Raw genomic sequence first — 22,683 nt, forward strand, 5'->3', positions numbered from 1 at the left:
ATTGGAATCAGAAAGACATTGAGTTTTAATCCTGCCTCAAGAATCTAACAGTGTGACCTCATCAAGTCACTTAATTTCTCTATGCCTTGATTTCTTTATCAATAAAATGAGGATAACAATAGCACTTATTTCACAGCATTATTGGGAGAAGCAAAGAAGATATTATATATAAAGCACTTTGTAAATCTTAAAACACTGTAAATACTATTATTATAGCCCCCATCATGGACAGCAGGATGGCTCAGTGGATAGGCTGCTGAGCCTGGAGTCAGGAAGACTCATCTTTCTCATACTTACTAGTGGTGTGACCCTGGCCAAGTCACTTCACCCTGTTTGCCTCAGTTTCCCCATCTGTAAAATGTATTGGAGAAGAAAATGGCAAACTATTCCAGTGGTCTCTTCCAAGACAACCCCAAATGGAGTTACAAGGAATCAGGCATAACTGTTATTATTGTCAGTCAAAGGAGTCATAGAGATTGGAAAGCCTCAGAGGTCCTCTCCACTGCAAAGACCCATGACTTTCTGCCTACTAATCTAGTGCTGTTTGGGTTTTAGCAGAGCATCCAGAAAATGAGATGGCTGCATCTCAATATGACAAAGTTTGATCAAATCAGAGAGTATTTCTTTAATTTTGGCAGAATAAAGATTCATTTCATTAAATGAATTCGTTCAATCATTAAAGAGACGCCACCCCCCTGGCAGATTCAAGTGTAGCAAATGGATAATAGAGAGAATTAGTGAATTTTATTTGTCTGTTTGTTTTCAGTGTTGTGTTTTTTTCTCTCCGAAATCTGTTATTTTTGCACCAGTTGCTGGGAGCAACGAATAGTTGTGCAAAACGAACTCGTCCCGGAGTGAACGTGCGACAGCAGAAGGCTCTGAGGATAAAACAGAGGGAGAGACGTGTTTGCACAGGTAAGACACAACCCAGCTACGTTTCCAAAGCTCCCCCTTTGTTCCTTCTGCTACTAGTTTGTCCTCAGCTCCATCCGGGCTGTGTTCGCGTCTGTCAATGCCCTCTAGTGGTCGGCACACTCCGAGCACGTTCACGCACCCGCTTCCTTCTCCCGTGCCCCCAGCCCGTGAGTGGCAGTCCCACCCTGGCTCACCTGGGTGCGAAGCAAGGCTTCTCTAGTCAAAGGTTAGGAGTCCTCCCGGCTGCCACGAAGGCAATTAGCTGACAATGTTGGGGCTTGCCTTCAGCAGGAAATAAGATGCTTTCAAAAGCCCATCTCGGATGGAATGCTTTTGAAACTGCTTCAGTCTTGAATATTGAATCTACGGATGATCACAAGCACGATTAGAAAGGTGGAAGAGAGCCAGCTGCAACGAGATACCTGAGCTGACTCGGGTTGTTGGTTTGCCTTGGGGGGCTGATTCTTGGGAGCTTCCCCGAAAAATCAGACTCATATTTCTGGCTCCGTGCTGGACATCTGCACCTGGATAGCCTGCCAAGGCTTCAAACACGACGCATCCAGCTTTCTACGTTCTCTCTTGCACAGCCGGTCTCCTTTCAGGATTTCCTAATTCTTTCAAATGGTTCTACCATATTGATCTGTGATTTCTCCATTCTCCTTCCCTTCTCATCTAATCAGTCCCCAAGTCGGATTTTGAAATAAAAGTCCTGTCTGATCATTCCTTTCTATTCCCATTGCCACTCTCCTAACATAGGTTCTTATTATTTCTCTCTACTTCCCATCAATTTCTCTCTACCTTCAGTTCCTCCCCACAGAACAACTGATTTTCCTAAAGCTTTTAGATCAAGGGTTCTCAATCTTTGTTGTGTCACAAACCTCTTTGGCAGTCTGGTGAAACTAGAGCACACTTCTCATAATAATCTTTCTTACCTAAAATTATAATGAATGGAAATTCTACAATTAAGGTTTAGTAAAAATTAAAATACAATTTTTATTTTCCTATCCAAGTTTGCAGATACCTGAAATCTATTCTTTGGGGAGTCTATAGACTGTAAGTTAAGAATCTCTGTTTTAGAGGACAGTAGGAAAATCCATCAGCCCTGGAGTTAGGAGATCTGGAGAATGATCCTCAACCCTGTGATTTGGGGCATCTCTAAGGTAGGTATCTTATTCACAAGCCTCATAACAATTCATTTTTTACCTAATGAGAAAAAGACACATCTTATTCTTAGAGGATTTATCTAGTTATTAAAAAAAAAGGTGACATAGGCATTTGGTTTTGGCTTCTGGGAAACTTTTGCCATGAGTCCAACCAAGAGCTAGCCAATCCATTCAGGACTGCAGACTAACAACAGCAAAGTGCCTGCTGCCTAGTTCTAGGAGATTCTCTTTTATACTTGAGTAGACAACTTACTTAGATGGGTATTGAGTATATCAGTCCAGATTAAGATTAAATTTCCTGTCCCTGTGAATATGCCTGACAGAAGTTAAAAGAGATTAGAATATAATTCCCTTGTGGGAAGTTGGGGTAAGGAGCAGGAAAGATACTAGTGATTATCCACTTGGGATGCACCCATCATTTTGGTAAGGTCTTCACCTTCCTACCCACCTACCTCTAGTCCCTTCCAAAAATCCAAATCTGACCAGACTGGCTAATAACTATTGTTAGGGATGGGCTTTGTACATCTTAAAACACTAGATAAATGTAAGATGTTACTATTATTAGATATTATTATCAATCTTACTACTCTCTTGTTTAAAAAAAAATCACTTTATTCCTTCCCCCCTGAAATAAGTACAAAAACCTCATCCTTACTTTCTAACCCCAATTTATCTTCCACCTCATACAGAATTTCTCTTTGCATTAATATGTATAACTATATATAAAGTTATAGTTATAGAATAGATATCACAGGGGCATTGGAGTGAGAAAGAACATGATCAAATTCCTGCATCAAACATTGACAAGCTGTTTGAGCACCTCTGTGACCCAGTTTCATCCATAAAATGGCAGTGCTGATAATAACTATCTCACAGATGTTGTAAGATTAAGTGAGGTAATTTATGCCAAGTCCTTTGCAAACCTCATAACATGATATCAATGTGAGCAATTGTTATTACACATGATCCATCCTCCAGCCAAGCCGAACTACTTGGTTTATCCCTGCCCATCTTCGTATTCTTGCTCATACAATTTCTATCACCTAGAGAGTTTCTATCCCTTCTCCTCCTCCACCACAACAGATCCCTGGATCTTCTTCAAATAGTTGCTTCTTCTAGGAGGCTTTCCCTGAACTGTCCAACCAAAAAAGTGCTTTTTAGAATTTCTTGTTCCTTTAAGGCTCAGCTCACACACTACCTTTTTCCATGAAAGATCCTCCCAACTGACAACTGGTGACTTCCCTTTCTAAGAAATCTCATGCTGATTTTTTAAATATATAAAATATATTTTATTTTATTATTCTTCAACATCATAACAACATATATTGTAATATATGATATTATAATGTGTTCATTTATATCATTTATTATATGTAATTATCCAACACTTATTTATTATCATTTATATCATATGTAATACAAATATGTACACCATATATATTGTATCCACAATACACATATATTTGTGATTTGAATATGTGTATATATTATGTGTATATACACATGTATTGTACATATACATATAGGTAGATGTATTATGTGCATGTACATGTATGGTATATATCTATATGTATATTGTACACATATATGCATATTTGTGAGTGCATGTTTACACATTTTTAAATGCATATATAAATACACATACATATATGTCATTTGTTATTTGTTGTTTCCGTTGTGACTGACTCTTTGTGATCTCATTTGGGGTTTCCTGACAAAGGTGCTAGAGTGGTTTACCATTTCCTTCTCTAGCCCATTTTATAGGTGAGGAAATTGAGGCAAGCAGGATTAAGTGACTTGCCCAGAGTCACACAGCTAGTAAGTATCTAAGACTGGGTTTTGAGCTCAGAGTCTTCCTAATTCCAAACTATCTACTACACCATCTGCCCCACATATATATTTGCATTTTACATATACATCCATGATGCCTGGAACTACCTGGAAAAAGCACTGGCTCTAGAGTCATATGAGAACTGGAACTTCCTGCTCAGGATCTATAATTCTAAAATGTGAGTTCTGGTCTCGTCTCTACTATTAACTTAGCCACAGGATCTTAGCTAAGTCACATTTCACTCCTTTGGGCCTCAATTTACCCATTTGCAAAATAAAGGGGTTGGACTATTACTCTTCTATAGGCGCTTTCTAGCTCTAATTTCCTGCATCCTCAGGGTCTCTTCTGGCTCTGACATTCTGGGAATCTAAGAAATATTTGCTGAATGAATCAGCAGCTGCCCTCTCCAAGCCTATCTCAGGGGGAGGTCAGTGTATTTCCAAACTTCCTTTCATTTCATAACGCCTACAATCGAACGTGACCTACTGGAAACCCTTTGCACACCTGCCAAAGTTAAGACCCTTAGTTATCTTTTCGAATTTGGACACAGTCGGAAATGGAATTTGTCCTTATGTCCAAAGAAGTTTGTCAAGGGTTTATCAGAGAACACAGAGGCGGCCTAGGTGCTGGAGTGGAAGTAAAGAAACAAAGAGTTCTGGCTCTCAAACCAGGGGGCCTGGGTTCAAATCCCATTCCCAACATTTGTTTCCTGTGTGGCTGAAAAGAGACTTCACTTCCCTGGGTCTCAGTCACCTCATCTGTAAAATGAAGTAAGTGGTCTCTTAGGTCCCTTCTAGGTCTAATGATCTTATGATCTGTGTCTCCTCCTTGGGACAAATAAACATCAATATCAAGCATTTATTAAGTACTTACTGTGTACCAAGTGCTGTGTCCTGGGTGCTAGGCAATCTCTCTCAGTTCTAACATTCAATGCTTTTATGTATCATGTAATTACAGAACTAGGTGAACTTTATTTATATAAAGCCCACTAAACTCAGTTGCTTTAAGCATTAGCTTCCCCTTCCACAAAATTAAAATAGAAAGACAAAATGTCAATAAATGTGGAAATGTGTTTAAAAGAATTGTACATGTTTAACCTATATTGGATGGCTTGTTGTCTAGGGGAGAGAGAGGTGGAAAGGGAGGGAGAAAAATTTGGAACACAAGATTTTGCAAGGGTGAATGCTGAAAATTATCTTCGTATGTATTTTGAAAAATAAAAAGCAATTTTATGTATATATACATGTATGTATATACACATATACATACATGTATATACACACATACATGTGGACTTGGAATCAGGAAGATGGAAATTCTAATGTCACCTGTGGCACATATTAGTTTTATGATTCTGGGCAAATTGCTTAAACTTTCAGTGTCCCAGGAAATTCTCTCTTTTCTTGGGGGAGGGGAGAGGAGCTAATTTTACTTTTACTGAGAACCATAAAAGGACATACTAATCCTACAAATAGTGTAAAACTCTAACCAAAAGCAGTCATAGTCAAAGATCACACTCCCCATGCCCTGCTTTGTTCTGCACTGTGACGCTCCTCCTGATTCTATAATAGTGAGAGTCTCACCAGGTCAAAACAGCAAATGTCTCTTCCTACAATTCATTTTGTTACCAAAAGGTAGAAACCATCTCCCAGGAAATTCTCAAAAATCAATTATCATGCCAACTTTGATGGAGGGACTTTCTCTAACATGAGTTTCTTTTATACAGGATGAGGTAAAAAAAAAAATCAGAGCATTCAATGAAGTGACTCCTTTCTATCACTAAAATATATTTCTTGTTTGTAGCAGCTCTTTTTATGATGACAAGGAAGTGGAAATTGGTGGATGCCCATCAGTTGGGGAATGGCTGAATAAGTTATAGTCTATGAATACAATGGAATATTATTGCTCTGGAAGAAATGATGAGCAGGCTGATTTCAGCAAAGTCTGGAAGGACCTACATGAACTGATGCTGAGTGAAGTGAGTAGAATCAGAACATTATACACAGCAACAACAAGATTATATGTTGATCAATCGTGATAAACTTGGCTCTTCTCAGCAATGTAGGGATTCAAGAGAATTCCTATAGACTTAGGATGGAAAATGTCATCTGCACCTAGAAAAAGAATTATGAAGACTGAATATGAGTTGAAGTAAAGTATTTTCAACTTTTTGTTTGATTGCTTGCTTTTTTCTTGTGTTTTTTTTTCTCTTTTAGTCTAATTTTTCTTGTACAGCATAATGAATTTGGAAATATGTTTATAAGGATTACACAGATTTAACCTATATCAGATTGCTTGCTGTCTTGAGGAAGGAGGTGAAAACAAAAGGAAAAATTTGGAATAAGAAATCTTATAAAAATGAATGTTGGAACCTATCTTTAGGTATCTTTTGAAAAATAAAATGCTAATGAGAAAAAAATAAATTAAAAGATTAAAGTATTTTTTTCTGAAATTTTTATTCTAATGGATAGACCTTTGATTTTAATTTTTTTCTGAACAGTTTTCAAAGATGAGCACTTCCCAACATTCTCTGAATGCTCATTTGCTCATTCTGATAGGCAAGAATCTCTTCCCTGTGGGTAACAAAAATATTCCTACAAACTATATGTCATTAGTATTGTGTGTGTATGTATACAAACCTCTTATTTTTAATGGTATAGGGAACTCCAATCCATTGAGTAAAAATCTAATCCACAGATTAGCAATTTGTACATAATACATAATATATATGTATGTATGTATGTATATATATATATCCACAATAAAATAATAATCCATAATAGAAAATAGCCTAAGGCACTATGAGAGAAAGTGAATGATTTGCCCAGAATTTTAATCCAGTTCTTTCTGTACCTGCTAATTCTCTATCTGCTGTTCTCTATTCCCTCTCTTTTAGTTAACTTTTATTTATCTTTTTGTGAGCAAATAAAGCAAGTGTTAAATAGACTTATTAAATTACTTCTTAGCTGAATCCTCTGTATGTTCAAGATTTCATATAACCTGGCTTTATCATACTGGTCCAAATGTTTCTCTCACTATTCCCATACATCGGCATTCTAGTCTAGCCAGGTCCTTGTTCCCAGTGTCCCATACATACCAAGTTCAGAGTGTTCTACGTGCTTATCTAGAATTACCTCCCCAATCCTCTCTCTCTCTCTAGTAGACTTGTATAAGCATACTTGATGTACTTAAGCAAACCTTTTCCAATGTCCAGGTCTCAGTTTCCTTAACTATCCAATTAAGGTATCAGCCTAGATGATCTCCAAAGTCCTTTCCAACCCTAAATACTATCATCCAAATCTTACCAACTCTTAAAGTTCAAATTTTCTGATAACTTGAATTGGATCTGATGCAAGGTCAGTATCTGCCTATTAAAATTTGGTGAGCAGGGTAGCCATGATATCTAAAATACACAAGGCAAACACTGCTTGACACTCTGGAGAATGAACTGTCTTGTTAGGAAATTCACTTAGAGAATCCTGAACTATGTCAGAAGGAAATGATGATAAAACATCCAGCAGCATTTAGAAAGTTCAAAGGAGAAAAAAATCTTAAGTGAAAAACTAGGCACTCAGTCTGTTCTAGTCTAATAATAATCCATCTTCATAAACATGATCTATCCTCAGAAACAAAACAATAATAGTTAAAGACCTGTGCCAAGTTTAGCTTTCAATTGCTGTATTTTATTTCTTGCTTTTTTTTTAACACCCTGAGCAGTGGCTGATTAACATCATCTTGTATTTATTAGCATTCTTTTGGCCAGCCTTAAAACACAAAGGATTGATAAGTCCACTAAGTGGTCCAGGGCTCTTCATTAGGATTTTAAGTACCTCTACAAACAAGAAATCACAGCATGTGTGAAACAAGGGACAATCTCCCAGTTCTGGTAAATTATCAGTGGAAAGAGTGAAAGCTTCAGAGATAATTTCTCTAGGATAATTTCCAAACAACTTAGCATGCTGACCTCTTCTTAGCATCAGAGGACTAAGGGGAACCATCTCCGGAAATGTAATCAAGTAGACTGCCCCAGCAGATGGGAGCAGAACAGCAAGGAGAGGAGCCAGCTGCTCCCTCTAAATGAAGAAGAATGGATGGTCCCATTATAGACAGAAAGGTTGCTGGTCAATCTTTGTATACAGATCCAGGCCATATGAGAGTCCATCTCAAGGGAAGCTCTTCCTTTACTAATTATTCCATTATTACCTTGAAAGATGAAGGATACACATGTAACCCGTGACATACTTCATGGTAAATGGCCATTTGCCCGGCACTTCTCACAAGCAGGGTCTTCTCAACACCAAGCTGAGAAAGAATTTGCCAGAAAACTAAATTACCTTCAGTTTCAGGGAGGGTGGTCCTTCTAGGCCAGAGTTGAATGAACCAGCTCCATTCTGAGGGAAAGCAGTTTGCAGCTGTTTGTCCGATACATATCTTGGAGATAAATAAACTTAATTTTCCAGGGCTGCCAATCTCTAAACATCTAGAAATATACATTCACTCAGAAACTTAAAAAAATAAACACAAGGGGCGTTTGACTGAACTTTCCTATAACATAAAACTGAGGTCATAAGATTCTAACCTTTCAAAGAATTAATAAATTTAGTTTTTTGTTCCTCTCAAGCAGATCTAGAGAAAAGAGCTTGGGATGGTGAATTTGGGGACCTAGTAGGACAAGTAAGTAAATTTTTTCAATACACAGAGAGATGCATAAATAAATTCCAACCTTGACCCATGACTGGTCTACATTAAAAAGCAGGAAAGTGCAATGAAGCCTAAAATAATCCAAGAAAATCATAACCATAGTGCTGGTTACAGCTCAGTATTAAAAATCTGTGCTCATTTGCTGTTTTTATTTCACAGTAACTCTAAAATCATATCTACATAATAGACTGTTTAAAGCCTTCATCATTTAATTCAGCATCTACACAAGGAAATCTACTAAGCACTAGAGCAAAATAAAATCCCTAATAAATATTCTCTGCCTTTATAGACTTTATAATCTAGTAAGAGAATGAAGTGAATAAATAACTGCAACACAATACAGAGAATATAAGATGTTTCCAAAAAGAGGTCCAAAGTGCTACTAGGATTGAGATAAAAGTGAATTCCCATATAGTTTTCCAAAGGAAAAATACATCAGAAAAAAAATGTTTCATTAAGGAGATGATCTTTGTATTTTGAAGGGTAGAATAAAATTTTCATAGGTAGAGATTTTTTTTAAATAAGACCTATAGGGTTGGAATTCTAGGAGCGTAATATGTTTGGGTCACATCTAATAATCCAGTTTGATGGAAAGCAGGATATGTATTGGTCTCTACTGGAAGATAAGGAGAGTAAAAATGTCTAGACCTTTGGAAGCCAGCATGTAGAGTTTAGATTTCATTCAGTAAACAATGACAAGCCTTTGATAACTTTTTGAGGTGGGGAATGACATGAATAGGGTTGTGTTTTAAGTGGATAGGACAGATTAAATGGGAACTAAAGTTTAGTTGGGGAGACCAGTTAATTATTGCACTATGTAGATTATGTATGCCCATATTAGTCTGCTAAAATGTGGCTTGTGAGGAGGCATTATTTAGTCTCCTCTATCTACCCTTCTGGGAGGCAGATTTTGATTCCTGCCAGGAGGGAAAGTAGGAGGTTGGGGTGAAAGGCCAGTCATTGTACATCCAATAACAAACCTCCACTAATGAGGAGAATTTTGTGCAATTGGGTTTTGAACCATATAAGTTTGAACCAGTTATAAGTTTGAAGTGATAAGCAAGATGGTCGTGCTATTGACAAAAAAAAAATAAGAAAGATAAATAAAAAATAAGAAAGTCAATAAGAGAATCTGGTTTGAGAGAAAAGAAAATAACCTGTTTACTCTCTCTTGATCTCCCTTCCTGGTTCATCTTTCTCTGTCTGGCTCTCTCTTTGGGTCTGTCTCTCTGTCTAACTCTGTCTCTCTGTATCTTTGTTTCTCCTCTCTTATCTCTTTGTCTCTATCTCTGTGTGTCTGTGTCTTCCCTGAATACCAGTCTCATATCACCAAGTATCAGCTGGATGTTTCCATTTGGATGCTCCAGAGACAGCTAAAACTTTTAACATGTCTAAAACAGAATTATTATCTACTCTCCAAAATCTGCCCCCTTTCCCAATTATCTTATTTTTGTTGATAAGCATCATCTTTTCCCCAAATCATTCACCTAGAAATCTTAAAAGTTCTCCTTCCTTCATATGACAAGTTTTTAAAGACAGCTTTCATGCTCCATACCATCACCTACCCAATCTCCTCTTCTCTAGGCTACAAATTCCCAGTTTCTTTAACTATTTCTCATATGACACATGCACGAGATCTTCAATGTTTTAATTGTCTTTTTACTGGATAGTTTTCAACTTTGTTGTTATTGTTTGTCCTTCTCCTTTCCAAGAAAAGCAGAAAACACAACAAATTTCCAGAGAGCAATTTCTTACTGACCACGCTATTCTAGACCATTTATAAGCAAAAGCCATCATTCTTGTATAAACCAGTTATTTTGGACATAACACAAATCTCTTCATTTATATTCCCTACTATGATTAAAGATATAAAGAGATTCTCTTACTCCAAATATATTTTTAAATATATATTTTTTTTAATTTCATATAGAAAGTAATGGAAATTAATTGCTCCAAATACTTTCTTCTCTGGTTATCCAAAAATACAAGTAGAAAGACAAAGACAAACCCTGCCCTCAAGGAGCTTACATTTTAGTGGTAAAAGACTTCCACACAAGAGAACCTGGAAAAGGGTGGAAGAGAAAGTGAATACACTAGCTATGGGAGGAAATGTAGAGAAAGTCGGATGTGTCATCAGGGCAGCCTGAGAAATGAAGTGTGGTTGGTCTGGGCCTTCTTCTTTAAATTGAAGTTCTAGAAGGAACCAGCCAATTAGGGGGAGAGGCTGCAGGAGCTGATAACATTTCCAACATTAGAAGTAGTCCAGGGAACTATGCCCAAAGGACTATGAAATTATGCATACCCTTTGATCCAGCAGTGGCTCTACTGGGCCTGTATCCCAAAAAGATCTAGAGGAGGGAAAGGGGCCCACATGTGAAGAATGTTTGTGGCAGCCCTTTTTATAGTGGCAAGAAACTGGAAACTGAATGGATGCCCATCAGCTGGAAAATGGATGAATAAATTGTGGTATATGAATATTATGGAATATGACCAGCAGGATGATTTCAGAGAGATCTGGAGAGACTTACATGAACTGATGCTAAGTGAAGTAAATAGAACTAGGAGATCATTGTACACAGCAAAACAAGATTATGTGATGATCAATTCTGATGGATGTAGCTTTTTTTCAGCAATGAGATAACTCAAGGCAATTCCAACAGATCTGTGATAGATAAAGCCTTCTGCATCCTGAGGGCAAAATATGGAAACTAAATATGAATCAAAGCATAGTATTTTCACTTTTGTTTGTTTGTTTGTTTGCTTGTTTTTTCCCCTCTCTTTTTTTTCCCTTTTGATCTGATTTTTTCTTGGGCAGCATGACGAATATGGAAATATGTTTAGAAGACTTCACATGTTTAACATATATTGGATTGTTTGCTATCTGGGGGAGGAGAGGATATGAAAGAAGAAAAATTTGGAACACAAAGTTTTACAAAGGCAAATGTTGAAAACTATCTTTGCATGTATTTGGAAAAATAAAAAGCTATTATAAAAATAATTTTAAAGAAAAATTTTTTAAAAGTAGTTCAGGGTTTGGAATGAGCTTCCAGAGTGAAAAAGTTTCTGTGGCGTGGTCAACAAAGTCTAGTGAGTCAGAAGTCCAGTCAGAAGAGCAATAAAGACTCTCCTTCCTTCTCTGAATGTCATATAAGTCTTCTAGGGAAGATTTGGGTGAAGATATAGAAAAGAATCATGAAGAATCATCAAGGTATAAGTGATAATAACTCACATTTAAATAACACCGTCCCCACAATATCCTTATGAATTAAGTAGTACTTGTAATATTAGCCCCAATTTATAGCTCAGGAAACTGAGGTCTCGAAGAGTTAAATGGTTTGTTCCTGGTCACACAATTGGTAGGTAGGTGTTAGTCATTAATCAAATCCAGGTCTCTTGAAGACAAGCTCAAGCATTCATCTATTATACCACTCTACCAACCTGGATTAGATGAGAAATGTGTTGATGAATAAAGAGAGTCCATTCTGAGAATCTTTTAAATTTAATTATATTAAACATTTTAAATTAATTTTAAAAAGACAATTATAGAAGGTGGCAGCAAGGACAGATAATGAAGGATTAATGCAAAAGTCCAGCTCAATACTCTAAGAATAAATGAAGTGCAAAAGCTAAAGTTAATGAGGAAAGTCATGGACAATAAAATAATATCAATTAATTATTATTATTATCAAGTAATATTAATGCATTGTTAGAGATAAAAGTATTCTACCTCAATAGGCTTAGAAAACTGCTTTTGCTCCTTACTATCTGTGTAATAAGGCATATCATGTATATTATGCATGTGTTATATATGTTATAATTGCATAGCATGTATATTGCATATATCATATGTGTATATACATATGTGTATAAATATTTACATATAAATATTAGGCATATCACTTAATGTCTCTGGCCTCAGGTTCCATCATCTTTAAAATTAAGGGTATTAAACTAAATGACATCCAAAATGACTTTTAACTTTGATTGCATGATCCAAATATCTCTAGAGTTTTACCTAAATCTTATGCACATTTTCTTAATTAAAGAATATTTGGAGCAGAAAATGTAAAATGCCAGAAAGCCAAAAAGTTCTGCCTTTTGTATTTTGTCCTCAAAAATATCCCATCTCCAAGATCATTTACTATTTATTAATAAACCCCCCCCACCCTTTTTTGGAAGAGTGTGTTGTGGTAGAAGGAGCATTGAACTTAGTGTCTGGACCTTAGATTACATTTCAAGTCCTCCCACTAACTCTCTGTGACCTTAAGGCTTCATAAAATAAGAATGAGAAAGTGAGGAGCTGCTCAGATATCATCTAGTCCAAAAACCTCATTTTACAGAGAAGGAAACTGAGGCCCACAAAGGTTAAGTAATGTAACCATCTGGTCAGTGGAAGTGCACAAAGTAGTCTCTGCTTATTTAAATCGGGGAGATAGGAAATTGCGCACAACAATCTTGAAGGTCTGTTCTGCTCTGACAGACTTGGGTTTTATGAACAAGCATTATATCAATCTTATTCATGAAATAAAGATGAATGAGAGATTTTGCAGAGATTCTCCCTACCCCAGAATAGAGAGGCTCTCAAGAAGCAAATTCTGAACAAACCTAAGAGAAATAATTCCAATGAGAAAGAAAAGTGGGAACTTGTCTAAAGAGACCCATGTGGGTTGTAGAGGAAACAAAGGATTTCAAAAAGGCAAGTAGAGAAGATTATACAAGGATGAAGGATGAAGTCAAAAACCCAGCATTGTACTCTGAGAAAAGTGACAGGAGCGCAAAGGTTAATGATGAAAGTCATGGACATTAAAGATGCACTAAGTTCACGTAAATGTTGAAAACTATTTTTGCATATATTTGGAAAAATAAAATACTATTTTGCGAAAAAAGAAAGAAAGGAATAATTTCCAGAAGAAAGGTCATAGTTTTGCTGTATTCTATGATGCAAAATCAAGCAAAATTTATTCCATTTGGGGCACCAAATTTCAGAAATGGTTATGATAAATTTTTTAGATTCTCCAAAGGAGGAAAACCAGATCTGCAGAATATCTTGAATTCATGCCCACAAGCAATGGCTAAAATTGATGAGGATATTTTGCCTAGAAAAGACAAGACAGAGTGGAAAAGGATAATTGTCTATGAAAGCTGGAAGAGAATTTAGCTATGTTCTGCTTATTCCCAGAGGGCATAACTAGGAGCAGTGAGTAGAAACTATAAAGAGGCAGGTTTAGGCTTGACTTAAAAATAAACTTCCTAACAATTAGAGCTGTTCCAAAGTGGGATAGTGGGTTTCACCACCTTGGAAATTGTTAAGAAAAGGCTAGATAAGTACTTGGTTGGCTGGGTATTATTAAAGGATATGTTGGACTCCATGGTCTCAACAATTCTTGGCAAACCCGAGTTTCTGTGATTTGGTAACTTTTTGGAAAGACAACATATTACCAAAAAAGCCTCATGTTATAAGCATTATGTAATTAGAGAATAGTCATTTAAAAGTCAAGTGCACACAAGTTTAAGTAACAGGGGAAACAAAAATTAAAAGGCACATTTGTAAAACAAAAACACAAACCTACTGTCTTGCAGATAGCTATCCCCAAGAGGTGATGAGGTTCTCCTTACTTCTATCTATCTCCACCTAACATTTATCAGGTGAGAGATGATGATAGTTTGAGACTTAGAATGGTGACTGTGAAGTTGGGGTCAAATGAAGAAGATATAAATACAGAAGCAAAAAGATTTGCTTACTGAATAGATAAAAGGAGATAGGGAGAGAAAAGAGTCAAGATTGATTCCTGATTGGAAAGCCATTCCAAAGTGACAGGAAGAATGATGAGAAACTATATAGAAATAAGGAAATTTGGAAGAAATGAGGTAACTTATGTCTAGAAAAGCTAAATGATTTTAATTCAACCAAACAGGCACCCACTATGTGCCAATAACTATACAAACTCGCATAGCTGTGAATGGCACAGTTTCTAATGTTCTTTTAACAACCTTCCCTCTAATTGGTCAATGACCTCAAAATCCAATGCTCTTTCCCAAACCCAAAGCTGAAATAGATGAAACTCCTATGTCTGTATTTTAAGTGCTTAGAGGATTCATTTAACTTTATTTCTCATCCAGTGTTGAGCATGTCAGAGAAATTACAAACTACAAGATGAAAAACGTTCACCAGGCTGAAACATGCCCTTTGCTTGTAACACACCTATTTAATGGGTGATTATCCTAAGTTAAAATTTCAGAAATTAAATAGTTTATTTCATCCTTCTCAAAACAGAGATGACAAAGCATGGTTTCCAAGCTAAGACTATTCTGAGGATCTTTTGATAGCTAGTCATATGTGTTACCTATAGCTCATAAGTATTAGAATATTTTAATTTGTGGCATAGACATATGCCTAATTAATTATGCTTTTGGCTAATTTTGCTTAGAAATTCTCCAAAGCCAAACATACATCTATCATAGAGTCATAAAAATCATGTATCTAGAACCAGACCCAAAGTAGCATACATAGGGAGAATCAGAGGATAGATTTGAATTCATGTCCTGTGATTGAACATTGATCTTTCCTTAGCACTGGGGCAATCAATGATTAGCTATGTTTCTAATATCTCTGTGATACAAATGATTGTTTTGTTTTTCAAAACAGTTTTTCTCTAGTATTTTTGATACTGACCACTTTATTGTTATTTAATATGGATTAATAATGTCATCAATAATGACCCTCATTTAACTACCTTTCTCAGAATTTTTCAGATCTGAAACCAAAGTGCCCATGTTGAGATGGCCTGAATCCAATTTCTTTCTTTCTTTCTTTTAAAAATATTTTTGTCGATGTATTTTGTTTTTACATTACATTTACAAATTATTCCCACTTCTTGTGAGGTCTCAACAAATTAAAAAAGTTAAATAAAACTAATATTACAGTAATAATACAGTGACCTCATCTAAAAGTACAATTTTCCACATCTGTAGCACCCCTTCCTTTTCTATTTTTGAAATTAACAGAAAGCTATTTTCTCTCTGCATTCCCCATTCATTAGGAGAAAAAAAAATTTCTTGTTAACAAATATACAAAGTCAAGTGAAATAAATTCCCTCAGCAGCTGCACCCAAAAATATGTGTGTCATTCTGCACTTTAAATCTGTCACCTCTCTATAATGGATAGCACGTTTCATCACAGTCCTTTGGAATCACGATCAGAATTCTTACAGTTCTTTCAAAGTTGTTTATTTTTACAGGGTTGTCGTCATATAAACCGTTCTCCTGCTCATTTCATTCTTCATCTGTTTAAACAAAGAGAAGGCAGTGGAACTTGCTGTGAAGTATGCTGGACTGGACATCTGGCAGACGAACGTTCAAATCCCATCTTTGACAATGATCAACTACATGAGCAGAGGCAATCACTTAATGTCTTTGAGACTCAATTTCTTCTTTTGTAGAATAGTGATAATCATACTTATACGATCTATCTCAAAGAATCAAGTGAGATATTGTGTGTAAAATCCTTTGTGAGTTTTGAGGTGCTTTATTAAAAAACAGTTACAGGTGTTGCTGTCTTAGTGAATGGGAGTGGAGATGGGGTTTTAGTCTCAGAAGCCATGTCCTCTGGCTTTTCCCATCTCCACATCTCTTCTCATGTTCTACTTGTGAAGTCATTCTACTCTTTTTTCTCACTGACTTCCAAGGTATATGGCTTATAAAGATCAAACCAAATGTCATCTCCACTGTAGTATCTTCTCTCTTATTGTCACAGTTGATAACATCTTTCCTATTCATCCATCCCTGAACCTCACAAAGCAATTTGTATCTCATGTAATTATTATAAAATACTTTGTATCATGTTTATCATAAATGGTGTAACCTATAGAGTATAAACTCCAAGAGGAAAGAATTCATCTTACCTAAAATTTATATCTTCCTCACCATCAAGTACAATGATCTATATCTATGGGGCACTTTTTTCAATGACCATCATGCAAGCTTCTTGTATCATGTATCCTAGCTAACCCATAAGATGTTATAAGAACAACAGCAGCCCACATAGGTTTGAGTTTTGCTTTCCTTACCACACTTAAAAATTATAAAATGTCACTTGACAATTAACCCATGGGGGAAAGTAGTTTATAATATGCTCTTGTGCTTTTGTCACCAACGATTTGGAATGATTAAGTCCCTCTGTCACATCTGCAGGAGACCCTCTTCCATATGCACGCTCAAGTCCCCAACTCTGATCAAGTCATGGTTTCAAATGACCAAGCAAAGAAGAAATTCTTGTTTACCCCGCTTCTGAAATCTACCCTAGAGGCTATTCAGCATTCAAAATCAAAGTTAGCCAGTTGATGAAGTAGATAAAGATGTTGGTTCTAGCATCAGAAAGATCTAAGTTAAACCCTACCCTCGGATGATGGATCACAGGAAAGTCACTTAATCTCTGTTTGCTTTAATGTCCCCATCTGTAAAATGAGTGTTAATTTAAAAAAAACTGGCTACATTCTTTTTCTAGCCATTAGTTGTAACACCTAGATAGCTAGATGTATAAAAGATAGAGCCTTGGACCTGAAGACAGGAAAACTGAATTCAGTTCCAGCCTCAGACACTTTCTAGCTGTGTGATCCTGGGCACATTGCTTAGTTTCCTCGAATGTAAAATGGAGAAACAATAGGACTTACTTTGAAGACTTGTGCAGAGCAATGAGACGAACCAATTCAGTTCCATTTATTCAATAATGAATAGAACCAGCTACACCCATCGAAAGAACTCTGGGAAATGAGTGTGAACTACTACATAGAATTCCCAATTCCTCTATTTTTGTCCGCCTGCATTTTTGATTTCCTTCACAGGTTAATTGTACATTATTTCAAAGTCCGATTCTTTTTGTACAGCAAAATAACTGTATGGATGTGTATACATATATTGTATTTAACATATCCTTTAACATATTTAACATGTATTGGTCTACCTGATATCTGGGGGAGGTAGTGGGGGGAAGGAGGGTAAAAATTGGAACAAAAGATTTTGCAATTGTCAATGCTGAAAAATTACCCACACATATATCTTGTAAATAAAAAGCTATAATAAAGAAAAAAAAAAAAAGACTTGATCAGAGGATCAAATGAGATAATAATTATAAAGTATCTAATAGGTACTATATAAATATTTAACTATTATTATAATTTTAAAATAGTTGGACTATTGTAGATCATTTCTAGAGTCTCTTCTAGCTGTATCATTCTATGCTTTCACATTTCACTAGATCTTAATCAACCACACTGAGAAATTGATGAGTCTTTTTCAAACATGTTCCCCAGTTAAAGCAACTACCCTGAGGCTAGCTTCAGTTTCTCCCAGTCCAAGAGGATTCTAATTTCTTTGGTAAACCAATCCAAGCCCATCCCTTTTCACTTGGCTTCTTTCCTTGTGCTATCTTAATCTTACTCACAGTTCAAACGTTTGCTCCTTTAGAGTGATCATTTTATCTCCTCCCTCCATAGTTTAATTGTTTTTCCCTTTTTTCTGAGGAAATCTCTAAAATGCTGACAATTAACAGGACATGAAAATACAATGAAATTATAGTTTTCTCTAAGAGGTGTTTTCTGTTAGAGTGTCTTGTTTGTTGTTAAATTACCAAGCCATCTTTCCCTCTGATTTTCAGAGAGGTTGAATTCTTTGACCAAGCATAGGGCTAGTTAATGACCTAGCTGATATCTGAATCTAGGTCTTCTGCTTTTCTCTCTGCAAAATGAAGGAATTGGGTGAGCAAGATGAACTCTAAACTTCAGGGGTTCGTGGTTTTGTGCCATGGGCCTATTTGGTAGTCTAGAAAAGCTATGGATTCCTCATAAAGATGTTTCTAAAAGCCTAAAATAAAATACAAAGGATTTAAAAGGAAACCAATTAGATTGAAGTAAAGATAAAAGGAATTTTAAAGTATTTTGTTTTATTTCCCACCCAAGTTCAGGCACCCATGAAATCTATTTTTGGACTCCTTGGGCATTCATGGGCCCTACTTAAATATTCTTGTTTTAAGATATTTCCATTATATATTTTTACATGTGAAAATTGCCTATACATTTATAGCTTAGGACTTGGATCTGGCTCAGGTTGTACATGGGGACCAACTTAAAGTTTCAGCTGCTCCATGTCCTGTCTTTGCTGATACCTCTGATAGGAGAAGGCCTCCCACCACTTCCAAGAAAGGCAGCCAAGAAGAAAGCAGCACCAAATGCTACCTCGCTGGAGAACAGAGCTCTTTCTCCTTTTGAGAGACTGACTTTACAGAGAGTGAAGTTACAGCCTGCCTGGCTGCCTGCCTGCCTGCGTGCAGTGATGGTCACAGGGCATGTCAAACTTCTGAGGCTGAAATATGAGCTCTATTTTTGCAGCCCACATTGTAACTTCCAGAGAGCTTGCTCTGATTTTGAAGCTCATTTTCTTCACGGCATATTTTATTTACGTCTGTTTCCATGTCGCCAGCTATTTTCTTTGTGAGGCTGTTCGGGAAGTCTGAGGGCTTGTCCATGCATTTACTATCCCCATTTCCTTACCTAAGATTTAAAAATCAGAGCCAGCCATCACATTTTACCTCTTCAGAAATCTTGTGTTACTGCTGGTGCTTTTAAAAATGACTTGTTTTGGTCCTACGTGAATTTCCATGAGAAGATTGAAGTCCCATAAAGCAATAAAAATGACCACTATATATTGATGCATCCATAACTCATTTCTTTGGTAACAAACACAGAGACCATGGAAAATCTTGCTAAAAGTACTCAATTACTGCAGTGGAATAGTTAGTTTCAAAACTTAATTAATGATGTAGCAGCAGTGTTTTTAATCATCTATAAATGGCAACTGTTTACTCATAGAACTTTAAGAGATTCAGCATTCACCTATCAAATAATTATGATTTAAAACTAGAGCTGAATCTGTTCTGAGGTTATGACTTTTTTTAGATTTTTAGAATTGCTCTCAAAAGAACCCTGTGACAAGATCACTGATCATGACCTCAGAAGACTGAGATTCAAGTCCCAGGGGGAGAGAAAACTTATCCATTGTGGGAGTATAGACAAGTTATTTAACCTTCCCTCCCATAAAATGGAAATGTCTTGAGGGCAATGTCAGGTTTTGGTTTTGTCCTTATACCCCTGGCACCTAGCTCAGTGGGTGGTATATAATAGCTATCTAATAAACACTTGCTGAATTGAATTAATTGCTCAACTTGTTGGTTCATATGTCAAAACACTGTGAGGAAAGTAGTTTAGCAATAAAGCATGACACAAATGTGAATTATATTTTAAGGAATAAACCAACCAGACTTTAATATGAACCCTCATTGTGAGTGTTTCTTAACTTTCTTCAAGTCTGTGGACTGCTTCAGCACAATAGGAAGCCCCAAGGATTATGGATAAGTCATTTAACTTCATATGAACTCAGTAAGTTCTTCCTTATATAGAGAGAGTAGAAGGGGCCTTGCAGATCATGTAATCAATCATTCATTTTACAGATGAGGAAACTGAGGTCCAGAGAGAGGAAGTAGCTGAGATCAAACATCTAGTTAGTAGCAGAGCCAAGATCATAGATTTAAGGGACCTTAGAGAGCATCCTGTCCAATCTCATTATTTTACAAAGGCATTAATGAAGGTTTTGAGAGTCCAAGTTGAACACCAGAACTCTTCAGCAAAAGTATAAATAGTGTTATAAGAAACCATCCTATTAACAAGATGGAAGACATATAAGATACTAGAAGCAAGGATAATTGAACTGGACAGGACCTTTGGGCTCATCTAGTTCAAACACCTCTCTTTACAAGTGAGGTAACTAATCCAGAAAGATTAAGAAATGAAATAACACAGCTAGTTAGCGGCCGCCTTGTATTTAGAAGGGCTCTGGACTCCTACTATGCCTCATTGCTTCTGTAGACCATACCTTGAGCACCATTGTACTAACCAATAGCCTGGAAATATGTGAGGACTCTCTGATCCTTGATAAGCATTTTGAAATAAAGTTGGTCCATCCAAAAAGTACAGTACTTTTGGAGACTCTATAAATAGAAACTGGGAGATTTTGTGGGAAATCCAGATTTTGTTGGGCTTTTTTTATAAACAGCATGAAGATAACATTCATATGAGTTTCTCTTCCTTAAACATAGGAATGGAAGATGAAAGAACAGAACCTAGAATTTTTGTTATTCTGGCTGTTAAGTTCGTTCAAAGTGACTGGTAGTTGCTGCTGGTGAACAGAGAAAAAGTTTTTTTTAATTTAATTTTATTTTATTTTACTAACTCCCCTAATGGGGCCTGGATTGGCAGAACTTTAGATACTTTTTTAGAAGAAATGTCAAGTACGCACTCGTCTCTCTGACTACTGTTCAAATCAAACAAACTGAGCTAGACACTGAATAATAAGCTTTATTCACTCAAATCCCTCTTTTCACTAAAACACAAATTACTTTTGGAATGGTAACTTGCCAAAATGGGGAAAGACAAATTTTTAAAACAACCACCATCATGCTGTTCCAGTCCAATAGTCAATCAATTTCCCATTTTACCACATTGGGCTTTCAGCAAATAAGCATCCAAATCCTGGTTTTCCTCTCCCTAATAAATCAAAAGTTACACAACCAGCCCATTCTTCAAGGGGCCTTTTGGAGGACCTTGGTACTGGAGAATCAGAAAAGGCTCATTTGGAACATAGATTTCAGAGTCATCTAAGTCCATGAGTCAATTTGAGCCATGCTCATTGTTTTGGACTGGTTTATGAATGTATTGCGGCATCTTGTATTTATTTGTGTGTCAATGCCAATGTAAACAGGAAAATAAATATTTCAGGTTTAATTTTTAACAGCCACCTTTGAAGACTATGAAAGATATCAAAAATCCATAGAGTAAGAGTAAAGGGATAAATATCTTCCTAGTGATCACTATTGCCTCTTTTTCCTAATCTTGGTCTACCTTAGGGTTTGGAATGTCTTCTGAACAAAGTTATGCTTTTTGAATTAATGTCCAAAAGTCTTGCTTATTATATACTCCTTAGAAATTAATCTTTATGGTTAAGGAGCAATCAGATATAGGAATGGAAACATTTTATTCCATACAATCATACAAGGCAGGTCATCATCAAGCAATCAAATACATATAAAAATGATGTCATGTGTTAAAATATTTACCATTTAACAATGTCAAAGGAAATCAACATATATATATATATATATACATATATATATATATATATATATATATACAAAGAGAGAGAGAGAGAGACAGAGACAGAGAGAGACAGAGAGACAATAAGCACATGTAGCCCTTTCCCTCTCTTACCATTGTGTCTACTCATCTAAGTGGCATTGCACTGGCAGATTAAGATCCAGGGAGGAAAGTACTACTGCTCTCTTTAGGGTTTTCAAAGTAAAATTTGGAGGTTGCAGTTTCACTCACAAACCCCACTCCATTCAGGAAGCTCCCTAGTATAAATCAACTAATCAATATCAATTAGCTTTTACAAAAGATCATTTACCAAGAAATTAGCAAGAATACTCATAATAAAAAGACAATCCAGCATGTGTGCAGAAACCACACATGGCCAAGAAATACTTTTAAATTGTTGGCCTACAATTCCAATAGACTTGTGATGGGGAGTCCAAAAAGAGAACTGTGGAGACCGAATGTGGATTGCAGTATAGTATTTTCACCATTTTTGTTGTTGCTTATTTGCTTTTTTTTTTCTTTCTCATTTTTTTCTTTTTGATTGATTTTTCTTGTACAGCATGAGAAGTATAGAAATATGTATAGTACAATTGCACATGTTTAACATGTATTGGATTGCTTATTGTCTAGGGGAAGAGGGTAAGATAAAAAGGGAAAAAAATTGGTAGATGGGTTTCTGCAAGGGTGAATGATGAAAACTATCTTTGCATGTATTTTGAAAATAAAAATCTATTGTTTAAGAAAAATAAAATAAAATTTTGACCTAGAGAGTCCATTTCTTCCTTTTTAGAAAGTCTCATGAATCTCTCCTTATAGCTCTCTTCCAGATTCTGAGAATCCACCTTTCTAGAATCCATAGTTAATCCTTTTCTCC

At 36.1% G+C, this 22,683-nt stretch overlaps 1 protein-coding gene and 1 long non-coding RNA gene across 7 annotated transcripts in view; one reads left to right on the forward strand and one right to left on the reverse strand.

Annotated features, from left to right (window-relative positions):
* Window positions 1–22,683, reverse strand: part of FGFR2 (fibroblast growth factor receptor 2) — a 163,419-nt gene that overhangs the window by 122,453 nt on the left and 18,283 nt on the right. For 3 of the 6 annotated variants that reach the window (XM_074295741.1, XM_074295745.1, XM_074295742.1), the window contains one exon: window positions 1,110–1,278. The gene's annotated coding sequence lies outside the window, so the exon portion shown is untranslated. Of the gene's footprint in view, window positions 1–1,109; window positions 1,279–8,112; window positions 8,212–8,243; window positions 8,341–22,683 lie in introns of all 6 variants that reach the window. The other 3 variants (XM_074295746.1, XM_074295743.1, XM_074295747.1) reach the window with 2 other exon arrangements.
* On the forward strand, window positions 799–6,318 carry LOC141558481 (uncharacterized). Its single transcript, XR_012487083.1, has 3 exons — window positions 799–915; window positions 1,926–2,075; window positions 5,713–6,318. It is a non-coding gene; the product is annotated as an uncharacterized LOC141558481 (long non-coding RNA).

Source organism: Sminthopsis crassicaudata, chromosome 2, assembly GCF_048593235.1.
Source record: "Sminthopsis crassicaudata isolate SCR6 chromosome 2, ASM4859323v1, whole genome shotgun sequence".
Taxonomy (NCBI): domain Eukaryota; kingdom Metazoa; phylum Chordata; class Mammalia; order Dasyuromorphia; family Dasyuridae; genus Sminthopsis; species Sminthopsis crassicaudata.